We start from the raw sequence: 12,087 nt of genomic DNA, 5'->3' as shown, positions 1-12,087 counted from the left end.
CTACAAAAATATCCAGTCCCTAACATGCTAATTTCACAATGAATGGTATGAAAAATTGGGCGTACAAAGAAGCAGGAAAATATAAACTCACAATGAGGAATGTAACTCATCAATCAAACTGACCTGGACAGGATGGAGTTATGAAAATTAGCAGGCAGAGGGACTGTGGCTGTTTCACGAGGGTTTAGGTTGTTGCCTAAGCTGATGGCATCCCATATTAGAGTGCTGCTCTGCTTCCAATCCAGGTCCCTGTTGATGTGCCTGGAGGAGAAGATGGCACGGTACAAGCCCTTGGGAACCTGCCCTTCACATGGGAAACTAGGGTGAAGTCTCCTGGATTCAGTCTGTTCCAATTCCAGCCACTGGAGCCATTTGGGAAGTGAACCAGCAAAGAACAATCTGTCTTGCTCTGGCTTTCAAATAATATTTTAAAATCAGCAGGCAAGAACATTAAAATGTTCAGAGAGCTAGAGAAAGAAGTACTTTCAAAAGTCAAATTTAGCTTTCAGAAGTAAAAACAGTGTTTGAGGTGATCGCTGTGTTGGAGGGAATTAACAATAGATTCTCTATAATATTTTCCATGTTTATCCGTGCGCTAACGTGTACCAGCCTTGTTTTCTTTTTGTTCAATTAATGATCAGTTTATTTGTTTTCAAAGATTTAGTTATTTATTTGAAAGAGTTACAGAGGGAGGGGGGAGAGAGAGATCTTCCGTCTATTGGTTCACTCCCCCAGATGTCTGCAACAGTCGGGGCTAGAGCAGATCAAAGTGGGAAACAGGAACTCCATCTCAGCTTCCCACGTGGAAATCAGGAGGCCAAGCACTTGGGCTTTCCACTGCTGCCTTCCCAAGCACGCTTGCAGGGCGTTGGATTGGAAATGGAGCAACTGGGGCTTGAACCTGTACTCATATGAGATACCAGCATCCAAGGCAGTAACAACCCCCTGCACCACAACGTCAGTCCCTTTACTTTATTCATGTTGGTTGATTATTAGTTATTTCCAATTTTTTGGTCCATCAAGGACAATACTTGCTATGAGCATTCATTTACAAGCTTTCGTGTAGACATATGTTATTATATCCTTTGGTTAAGTGTCTTGTAATGGAACTGCTGGACTTGCCTGATAAATTTTTGCTTAACTTTATGAAAAGTTATTTCCTAAACCATTTTATAACCCCATCCATAGTGACTGGAGGTTCCAATTTCTTCATGTCCTTCATGCATACTTCTCATTATCTTTATTTTTGAGAGTAATCATCCTGGTGATTTTGATTGCCATTTCTCTGAGAGTTAACAGCGTGTTCTAATTTTTGGAAATATCTACTCAAATTCTTAGCCCATTTGAAAATTGTTGACTTTGTCTTTTTCATTGGTAAGAGTTCTTTAAATATTCTGGGTAGATGTTCCTTTTTACACACACGATCTGCAAAGCGATTTCCTCCATTTAATGGGATATGCCTTTGTCGATGATGTCTTTTTAAAGTTTTAAAATTTATTTTATTTATTTGAAAGGCAGACAACTGAGGCAGATAGGAAGCGAACAATCTCTCATTCCTTGGTTAGCTTCATGTGCTTAATAGCCAGGGCTGGGTGTAGCCACAGCCAGGAATTCCATCCGAGTCTCCCATCTTTCCCAGACACGTGGGCAGGGAGCTGGTTTGCAGGTGGAACAGCTGGGGCTGGAACTGGTGCTTACACAGGGTGCTGGCATTGTGTCACAACACGGGCTCTGAGGATGGTCTTTAAATAACTAAAACGTCATTTCAGTTGTTGGAAGCCCAGTATATCGGCTGCTGTTGCTTGTGCTTTAGTATCATATCTAAAAATCTTCATCGAGCTAAGGGTCACAGGGATTTACTCCAAAGTTTTTTTCCAGGTGTTTCACGGTCTTAGATCTTTTATTAAGGTCTACAGTTCGTTTTGAGTTCATTTCTGCCTCTTGGAAAGGAGGTGTTCAATTCCATTCGTTTCATTCATTTGCCTGTGGCTGTCTAATTGTCCTCAGGACCATAGGCTGAAGATACGATCATTTTGCCTGTTGATAATGCTCTTATCTTCCTTGTTGCATCAATAATTGAGAGGACTCCCAATTTTGTTGATCTGTACATTTATATTTAAGCCAATAACACACTCTCCTGATTATTGTAGATTTGTGCTATCCTTTGGTACCCGGGCTTACCTCTATTTTGGCTAGTCCCATGAAATAACAGGCAAATTTAGTATCAGCTTGTCAATATTTGCAAAGAAACCAACTTTGATTCTGACAGAGATTGCATCGATCCTGTAGTTTAACTTAGAAATAATATTGCCATCTTAATAATATAATCTCCTAAACAATGAGCATGGGATATCTTTCTAATTATTCAGATCTTAAATTTCTTTTCAAAACCTTTGGTACTTTTTAAGAGTATAAGATTTGTATTTCCTTTGTTTGTTTAACCCCTATGTATTTAATTCTATTCCATACTCTTAAAATGGAATTGTTTTCTGAATTCTATTTTTGGTTTGTTCCATTACTACCATAAAGAAATACAATGGAGTTTTGTGTGTTGACTATCGTTTTAAAATGTTGAACTAGAGGGTCCAGCATTATGGCGCAATAGCTAAATTCTCACGTTGCATATGCCAGAATCCCATACGGGCACCAGTTCTTGTCCCAAGTACTCCACTTCCCATCAGCTCCCTGCTTGTAGCCTGGGAATGAGGCTACAAGCAGGGAGCTGGCCCAAGGCCTTGGGACCCTGCACCCATGTGGGAGGCCTGGAGGAGGCTTCTGGCTCCAAATCGGCTCAGCTCCAGCCACTTGATGAATGAATGAACCAGCAGAGAGAAGAACTTTCTCTCTGTCTCTCCTCTCTGTACATCTAACTTTGCAATGAAAATCAATAAATCTTCAAAAAATGTTGAATCAGATAATTTTATAGTTTTAAAGTGAGTTCCTTAGGATATTTTTCTTTTTTTTTTTTACTTTTTAGAAAAGTTTATTTATTTGAGAGGCAGAGGTACAGAGAGGGAGAGGGAAAGATAGACAGATCTTCCATTTGTTTGTTCACTCCCCAAATGGCAGTGACTGCTGGAGCTGGGCTGGTGAAAAACCAAGAAACCAGGAACTACTTCTGGGTCTTTCATGTGCATAGAAGGGCTAAGGACTTAGGACCTCTTTTGTGGCTTTCCCAGGTCACCATTAGGGAGCTGGATGAGAAGTGGAACAGCCAGCACTTGGATGGTTTATCTAGGGGATGCTGGCTTTATAGGAAGCAGCTTAACTCATTCTTCACGTGGCTGTTCCTCGTAAGGATTTTCTATGTATAAGATCATGCTGAGTACAGATTGACATCGTTTTTACTTTTCTACTCTCCAGTCCCTTCTTGTTTCATTGCCCTGGCCTGAGCTTTGAGTTAAACATGGATTAGAACTGGCAAATCTAGACATTTCCTCTCTGCTTCAGGTTGAAGAGAAAAACATTCAGTCACTTACCATCAAGGATGATGCTATGTGGGCTTACAGTTTTTTCTTAAGATTTATTTAGACTTATATAGATAAATATAGACAGAAGGAGAGAAAGATAAAAATCTTCCATCTGCTGGTTCAGGAGAGGGGAGGAGAAGGGACAAGAGGGGGGTGAAGGGGACAGGAGGGGAGGAGAGAGGTCGGGAGGGGTGGGAAAAGCTGAAAACTCCATAGTCATTTAATGTGAACCTGAGTTATAAAATGAAAGTGATGTACAGTATTATGATCGTGTAATAGATATTTATCACAAGGAAAGATAATTCTGCACGAGGTCTGGAAAGTGTTGTACTTTTTTGTTTTTGTTTTTTACCCAAAACAAACATTTTCCAGTTTGAAAAACAGTGATGTAGCTTTAACAAGCCTGACTAGTAGAAAAATGTCAGAATGTTGGGCAAATCATTTTTGTTTCCTTAGATCACAGTTTCTTTGTCTATTTTTAAAAGTGGGTGGAGTTGGAAACAGGAGTGTATTATCTCTAAATGCTCTTCAAGACTCATCTGAAATCCTGATTTGTAATTCTATTTAAGCCATTTCTTCCTTAAGGAAAGTGTTATTTTATATGTTCCATTAAATGTAACCAAAAAAAAAAAAACCTGCAGAAGACAGATTAAAGAATACCTTTTGCTTTAAAAGTTGTATTTATCTACTTAAAGGGCAGAATGACAAGGAGAGGGAGAGAGTGGGAGAGAGAAAGACGAGTGAGAGAGAAGGAGAGCTTCCCAAAGGACTCTAACAGGACTGTAGCAAGCTGAAGCCAGGAGCCTGGACATCCTTCTAGATCACTCGTGGAAGCAGAAGAACCCAAGCGCCCAAGTCCTCACAGCTGCCTCCCAACTGCATTAGCAGGAAGATGGATCAGAAGCAGAGTCACCAGGACTCAGTCCCCGGCACTGGGATACAGGATGTCCCAAGGGCTTAACCCACAACACAATGCCTTCCCCTCTTCACTCTTCGGAGTACTTGGAGATGGGTAGGAGGAGTGCTTAGAATCTACCCCACGATGATAAGGATCAGGGAATGACAGACACCGAGAGCTGAATGGGTCTTCAGTGGTTCTTCCTTCCCACGTACTATCCAGGGTGAAATTAGCCCGTAGTGCCAGTGTCTCCTGATGAGCTGCTGAGAAGTCACTGGCTCGCAGAACAATGGAGTCGGATTTAGGGTAACTAATTATTAGCAAGTTGTTGCTTACATCCAGCTGAAATCTCTCTCCTTGTAATTTCCACCCTTGTGCCCTTTGAAACCCCGCAGAATAAATCTAATCCATTTACATACACAAGTCCCCCCAGACAGATATTTGAGGAATGCCATTATGTCCCCAACATGAATATCCTCACTGTTACCAGTGTTTCAACTGTTTTCACAGGTCACATCTTCTAAGCCTTTTGCCATCCTAGGACCTTAATAGCTGAATTATTTTATGAACATATTATTTTTAAAGAATGATCAGAATTAATATCATAAAATGGATTACTGGTTCTGAAGTTCATTTCTTCCTTCCTTCCTTCCTTCCTTCCTTCCTTCCTTCCTCCGTCCCTCCCTCTTTCTTTCTTTCTTTCTTTCTTTCTTCCTTCCTTCCTTCCTTCCTTCCTTCCTTCCTTCCTTCCTTCCTTCCTTCCTTCCTTCCTTCCTTCCTTTCTTTCTTTCTTTCTTTCTTTCTTTCTTTCTTTCTTTCTTTCTTTCTTCCTATGGAGGAGAGATCAAACACATCTTTAGGAGTCAGTCATGAAAATTCCCCTAAATGAATGCAAACTTACCTTAGGCTTTCCAATGCGTTAGACCTACTTATGAAGTGGTATTTATGGATTGTATTATCTGAACAGTCCATAGAGCCTAAGGTTTCTTTCATCTTGGGTTTGTTCTCTTATTTTTTTTAAGACTTGTTTATTTTTATTGGACAGTCAGATATACAGAGCAGAGGAAAGACAGAGAGGAAGATCTTCCATCCATTGATTAACTCCCCAAGTGGCAGCAATGACCAGAACTGAGCTGATCCGAAGTCAGGAGCCCAGAACCTCTTCCAGGTCTCCCATGCGGGTGCAGGGTCCCAAGACTTTGGACCATCTTCGACTGCTTTCCCAGGTCACAAGCAGGGAGCTGGAAGGGAATCGGGGCTGCTGGGACAAGAACCAGCGCCCATAGGGGATCCCAGTGCATGCAAGGCAAGGACTTTAGCCACTAGGTTACTGTGCTGGGTCCAGGTTTGTTCTTTTGATATTTAACTTGTTGATCTTGGCAAATGTTGGCACCTTTCTGTCTCTCTTCCTTTCCTTTCATTTTGCTGAGAATAAAATCTCTACCAAGTCCGCTTGTGCTGCTGATTCTGTGAATCCAAGCTAAGACCTTGAGAGTCTTCTTTCTAAAATTGTATGTTCATGAATATGGACATACGGCTCATGAATCATGGACATGCGGCTCATGAATCAAGTCTTTTGGGATTGTTTTAAACCTTGGTTTGATACTCATGGTGTCCTATTAGCCAACAATCCCTCCACCTCTGTCATCTGACACTGCAGTTAGTGTTTCTTTTGGTGTTTGTTGAAACTGCTGATTTAAATGCGAGATAATCTGGGTCATGCACTGGAGCTCTTTCACCCCATAGAACGGCTGCATTCTTTGTCTTCCAGCCCTCACTTCTTCATCTTCCTTCCAACAAATATCCTAAAAATATTTGTAGTAATTTTGATTAAAAACAACAACAACAACAACAAAGGGCAGAGAGCAGTGTTGCGGCATCCCATGTCAGAGCGCTGGTCTGAGCCCTGGGCCCGTGTCCAGCTGTTCCTGGTATCTGGAGAGAGAACCAGTGGGATGGAAGATCTCTGGGTCTCCTATTTCTGTGTCATTCTGCCTTTCAAACAAACAAGTCTTTTTTTAAAAATTCAAACTATAAAAGGACACTATGCCCTACAGCATTTTTTTTTAGTAGGTAATATATTTATCCGAACAGGAAATGGAGATTGTTACTAGGAGTTAATTTAGGGTTGGTATTTAATGATTGTTTTATGCAATAGTCGTGCTCCTCAGAGAATCTGTGCAAATATTGTGTCCGTGATACCTAACATTTCTGCAGAGCTTACTAATGGTCAGACCCTATTCTGGCTGACTTCCATCCACTTAGTCATCTAGCCTAACAACCTGATGAGGTGGGTCCTGTTATCAGGCCTGTCTCTCAGATAAGGGAAGAGGCAGAGGGAGTTTAAGAGAGCTTGGACAAGTTAAATAAATAGCGGTTAAGGGACAGAACCAGAGTTTGAGCCCAGACAGTTTGTCTGGAGAATTCACAGCATATCCAGACTTGCATTGTTAAAACCCCAGGTTCCGCGCAAGGAATACTCAAGCTTTGATAACCGTCTGCTAACTCAGTGGCCTCTCTCAGGATTTCTCACTGGATACCAGGAGAACGAACAGAGCACCTTTGGGCTTGCTAACTGCCTAGGACAGCATGTCTTAACCCAGGCCTCTGTCTTCCCAGTCAGTAACTAAGGGAGGAGGAATCCCTTATGTGGATGTCTCTTCCGTTTGGTCGTGGGAAAATCTACTGGTCAGGTGCAGTGCCTAACTGGGTAACTCTCTGACCAAATTTGTCCCCTTTCAATGTTTCAATTACTCTATCATTTTTTTTTTTTTTAAATCTCAGAGTATTCCCTAGGTGACAAGTACTGTAGGAGATTGAAAATAAGGATATGACTAGCTGAAAAGCTTTGAATTGAAAGATGCCAGTGAAACAAATGGTGCTTGTCCCTGGCCCAGGACAAGAATTTACTTGTCCTGGGCCAGGGACAGTGACCTAGTGGCTGAGGTCCTCACCTTGAACGTGCCGGGATCCCATGTGGTCGCGGATTCTGGTCCCGGCGGCCCCGCTTGCCATCCAGCTCCCTGCTTGTGGCCTGGGAGGGCAGTAGAGGATGGACTAAAACCTTGGGACCCTGCACCCACAGGGAGACCTAGAGGAGGTTACTGGCTCCTGGCTTCAGACTGGTGCAGCACCGGCCATTGCAGGTACTTGGGGGAGTGGACCATCAGACGAAAGATCTTTCTCTCTGTCTCTCCTCTCTGTATATCTGACTTTGCAATGAAAATAAAATAAATCTTAAAAAAAAAAAGGAATTTATCTGTCCTGTACAATAATCTATTAAGACTAATTAACATGCTTTAAGAATTAAAGCTATGAGGGCCTGGCACGATAGCCTAGAGGCTAAAGTCCTCGCTTTGAATGCGCTGGGATCCCATATGAGCGCTGGTTCTAATCCCAGCAGCCCCACTTCTCATCCAGCTTCCTGCTTGTGAAAGCAGTTAAGGACAGGCCAAAACCTTGGGACCCTGTACCTGCATGGAAGACCCGGAAGAGGCTCCTGGCTCCTGACTTCTCAGCCCCAGCTTAGAAGATCTAATTAAATGAACAAACGAATGGATGAATGAAAAAAATGAATACAGCTTTTAACAAAGAAAAACACAGATTTATAAGCCTAGCTAGAAAACCAATCTTGAACCAAATAGAGCTGAGAAAAGCCATTTGGTCTAACAGTTATGATGGTTACTCTGATGGCCACATTCCACAATCAGAGTGGCCAACTCCTCCTGCTAATGTGTATTCCAAGAGGCAGCACTGATGGATCAAGGAGGGGGTCCTTGTTACTTCCATGGGAATGACACCCACCTGACCTCCCCAGACTCCACACCTGCTACTGAAGGCATGTGAAGAGTGAACCAATAGACTGTCAGCCTCATTTCTCTTTAAGAGTTGCATAAATGGCCAGGTGTAAATTCGGGGGCTATTGTTTATAAAGTATTTGAATTACGGAGTGAGTTCTGGTATTCAGCAGCTCTAACCTTCCTTTTTTTTTTTTTTTTTTTTAATGTATTGACTGTCCTTGGTACTTTATATTTTTTCCTGAAAGACATTTTAAAAAAGATCTGACTGGAACCATCTTTGAAAATCCCTGAAAAAACCTGAAAACTTACAATGTATTAGAAGTCCATACGGTATCACAACATCTAAATGGATTTGTTGACCTTTAAAATGATTTGGCTCTGATGGCCATTTGTCACAATTTCCTACTAATTTCCTTCCCCACCTTTTCCATTGTCAGCACTTGTTATTGTCAGTGGTAGTGGAAAAAAAAAATTATATCGCTTTGAGGGCCTTCAATGTGACCCAGAACAACACAGACCAGCAAGTGGTGTCTCCTCCCTACTGGGCTATGTCTGACCAGGCTCTCTCCAGAGAATCTAACAGTGAGCTCAACAGTCGCCTTGGCATCAAGTGTGTGCACACAACCGGTGTCATTAAGAGGTTTGCTTCTTCAAGGTCAATGATGAGTAGCATTTCATCATGTGAAAGCATCATGATTTACTGACCCCATTCACCAGGTGGTAGACTTGTTACCACTTTGAGGCCATCATGGATAAAACTGTTGTGAAAATTTCCATTCAAATTCTTGTTTCTATTCCTCCTGGGTAAATAAGTCTCAGAAGAAATGTTGGACCATATGGTAAGTGGATTATTAGAAAGTCAAGCTAATTTCCAAACTGGTTTTACCATTATCCTCCCACCAGCAATATATCAGAGAATTAGTTTTTCTATGTCCTGTCTACACATGATACTCCCCGGTTTTTTTATTTGAATCATTTTAATGTGTGGGTGGCAATATTTCATTGTGGACTTAACTTTCACTTCCTAAGTGACAGTGTAATGGAAACATCTTTCCTTGTGTTTATTTGCCATTGATTTCTCATTTTCTGAAGTATCTGTTCATTGGGTTTGCACATTTTATTGTTTGATTTTAATACTAAATTGTAAATGTAAAGTTATTTTACAATGTTCACTCCCAATCTGGAACCTTGTTATTTAAGAACAAAAATTTCCGTGTATATGTTAATTTTGCTTCACTATGGTGACTATTTTAGGATTTTTATTTGTCCCAGAAAAATCACATTATATACTTTAAATATTCATAGCAACATTCGTTTGTTTAAAAAAAAAAACAAAATTTCTAATTTTTCTGAACTTCAGGTTCATAACATTTCTTTTCTTTCATGGTTTGTACTTTTTGTACCCTAAAAGTTCTTTGCTTAACCGAAGCTTACAAAGATTTTCCTCTACAAGTTTAATAATTTCGACTCTAATTTGGGATTGAAGTTTTCTCAAAGAATTGAGCTTTCCATTGTTATAGTTTTGTTTTGTATGAATATAAACACTCCTCTTCTGATTAATGTTTTCATAGTATTTTTTCTTTTTAACTAAAAACATTAAAACATTTTAAATTGTGGAGTTAGTGCTTGTGTTGTTGTGGGGTAAGTGTCCCAGCTTGAGCGCCTGGTGCAGTAACCTAGTGGCTAAAGTCCTTGCCTCATAGGCACTGGGATCCTAAATGGGTGCCAGTAGCCCCATTTCCCATCCAGCTCCCTGCTTGTGGCCTGGGAAAGCAGTCAAGGATGGTCCAAAGTCTTGGGACCCTGCATCCTCATGGGAGACCCGGAAGAGGCTCTGGGTTCCTGCTTCAGATCAGCACAGCTCTCACCATTGTGGCTGCTTGGGGAGTGAATCATCGGATAGAGGGTCGTTCTCTCTGTCTCTCCTCCTCTCCCTGTTTGTTTGACTTCCCAATAAAAATAAAACAAATATTTAAAGAAATCCTTTTTGAAAAAAATTGTTTTTATTTGAAGGCGAAATTACAGAGAGAAGGAAAGACAGAGAAAGAAAGTGAGAGACAGGGAGAGTAATCTCCCAGGCTTTGGTTCATTCCCCAGATGCATGGCCCACACTTAAAAAAATATTTTTTAAGGATTTATTAGTTTTTATTGGAAAGGCAGATATACAGAGAGGAGGAGAGACAGAGAGGAAGATTTTCTATCCACTGGTTCACTCCCCAAATGGCCTTATTGGTCAGAACTGAGCACATTAAAAGCCAGGAGTCAGGAACTTCTTCCTGGTCTCCCACATGGAGGTGGGGTCCCAAGGCTTTGCCACCTTCCTCTGCTTTTCCAGCCCACAAGCAGGGAGCTGACGGGAAGTGGAGAAGCCGGGACACGAACCGGTGCCCACATGGGATGCCGGTGCTTGAAGGACAGCCGATTCAGCCATTGTGTTGGCCTCCAAAAAAATTCTTTCAAGCTCTTTAACATAAAATTTAATTCTTAAATCTAAGTGAATAGTGTGAGGTATATACTGGCTTAGTATATTTTTTAAAGTGAAGAACTAATTGCACCAACCCTATTTGTTGGCTTGTGCCACTTGAAATGCCATCTTACTCATTATTGAAATTTCCTTAAAATATTATTATAAATAAAATTATAAATGTATTATTTTAAATTGTTATTATAATAAATTGGATGGACGATTTGCCCCACATGTAAATTTCCTTACATTCATGAATTGAATTGAATTTTCCTTACATTCATTTTGTATTCCTTCTTCTGTTTATAAATCTTAAAGCCATAGAAATGTGATGGTCTTATAATACTTTTACAAAGATTTGTTTATTTTTATTTGAAAAGTAGGTTTATAGAGAAAGAAAGGGAGACAGAAGAGATGTGTGATTTACGGTTTCCCTCCCCAGACGGTTACAATACCCAGAGCTGGGCTGGTCCAAAGCCAGGAGCCTGGTGCCTCTTTCAGCTCTCCCAAGTGGCTGCAGGGGCCAGGGACTTAGGCCATCTTTTGTTGCTTCATCAGGCACATTAGCAGGAAGCTGGATTGGAAGTGGAATAGCCGGAAGTGGGATCATCAGTGTCCCTATGGGATGTTGCCACTGCAGGTGGAGGCTATATGCCATGGTGCTGGCCCCTTACAATACACTGTGATGTGAGGCAAATCGTCCATCCAATTTATTATAATAACAATTTGAAATAATAAATTTATAATTTTATTTATAATAATATTTTTAATTAAAGTTTTCAATATATTTATTATGTAACTACCTGATTGTAACATCTTTCTTTGAAGATGGCAGGTAAAATAAGTTACCCATAGGCAAGAAAACAAAATAGGAAATAGAGAAATGCGTTGTATGGTACTTTTCTCCTTACACTTCAAGAAGCTACCCTATGAAATATGTTACGTTTAGCATAAAGTGGATTTTCAGGACAAATCAGTTACTGTCTGAATCAGATGAGTTGGACAATGGCAAGGGCCACTTGCGTGCACCATGGGACTAGATGGAAAGCAGGAAGAAGCCTATGGGAACATGAGCAGCACCACGCTGAGGGAAGAGCATAAACTGTATTTTTCTACAAAGAAGTCAAGTGTTCCAGTTTAGCTAACTCACTGCCTCCTGGTTGCGTGTTGCCTGTTCTCACAGCTACACGGATTTATAGGGCAACAGGTTCTTTTTCTTACTTGACGGTTCAAATGACAGAGGGAGGAAAAGCATTATTAGCTTATAGAACGAGTAACAGAAGCGATCATGGTACTTGGAGGTCAGTCAGCACTGAAAAGAGAACCGAGTTGATTGTTTATAGCAAAGCAGTCAAGCGGTGCAAGCTTTAGGCTTAACCGTTATATACAGTATGATTATGCCCTTAAAATTGTATGTTTTCATAAGTAAAACTAACATTAGACAAGTAGAAAAGC

General features: G+C 40.8%; 1 long non-coding RNA gene across 1 annotated transcript in view; it reads right to left on the bottom strand.

Moving 5' to 3' along the window:
- Positions 1-12,087, bottom strand: part of LOC121151063 — a 63,378-nt gene that overhangs the window by 50,538 nt on the left and 753 nt on the right. The window lies entirely within an intron of this gene.

The sequence above is a fragment of the Ochotona curzoniae genome, unplaced genomic scaffold (genome assembly GCF_017591425.1).
Source record: "Ochotona curzoniae isolate NIBS_2020 unplaced genomic scaffold, NIBS_Ocur_1.0 contig_2235, whole genome shotgun sequence".
In the NCBI taxonomy this organism is placed as follows: Eukaryota; Metazoa; Chordata; class Mammalia; order Lagomorpha; family Ochotonidae; genus Ochotona; species Ochotona curzoniae.
The sequence above is the reverse complement of the archived record's forward strand: the minus strand, read 5'-3'. Positions and strand labels throughout refer to the sequence as shown.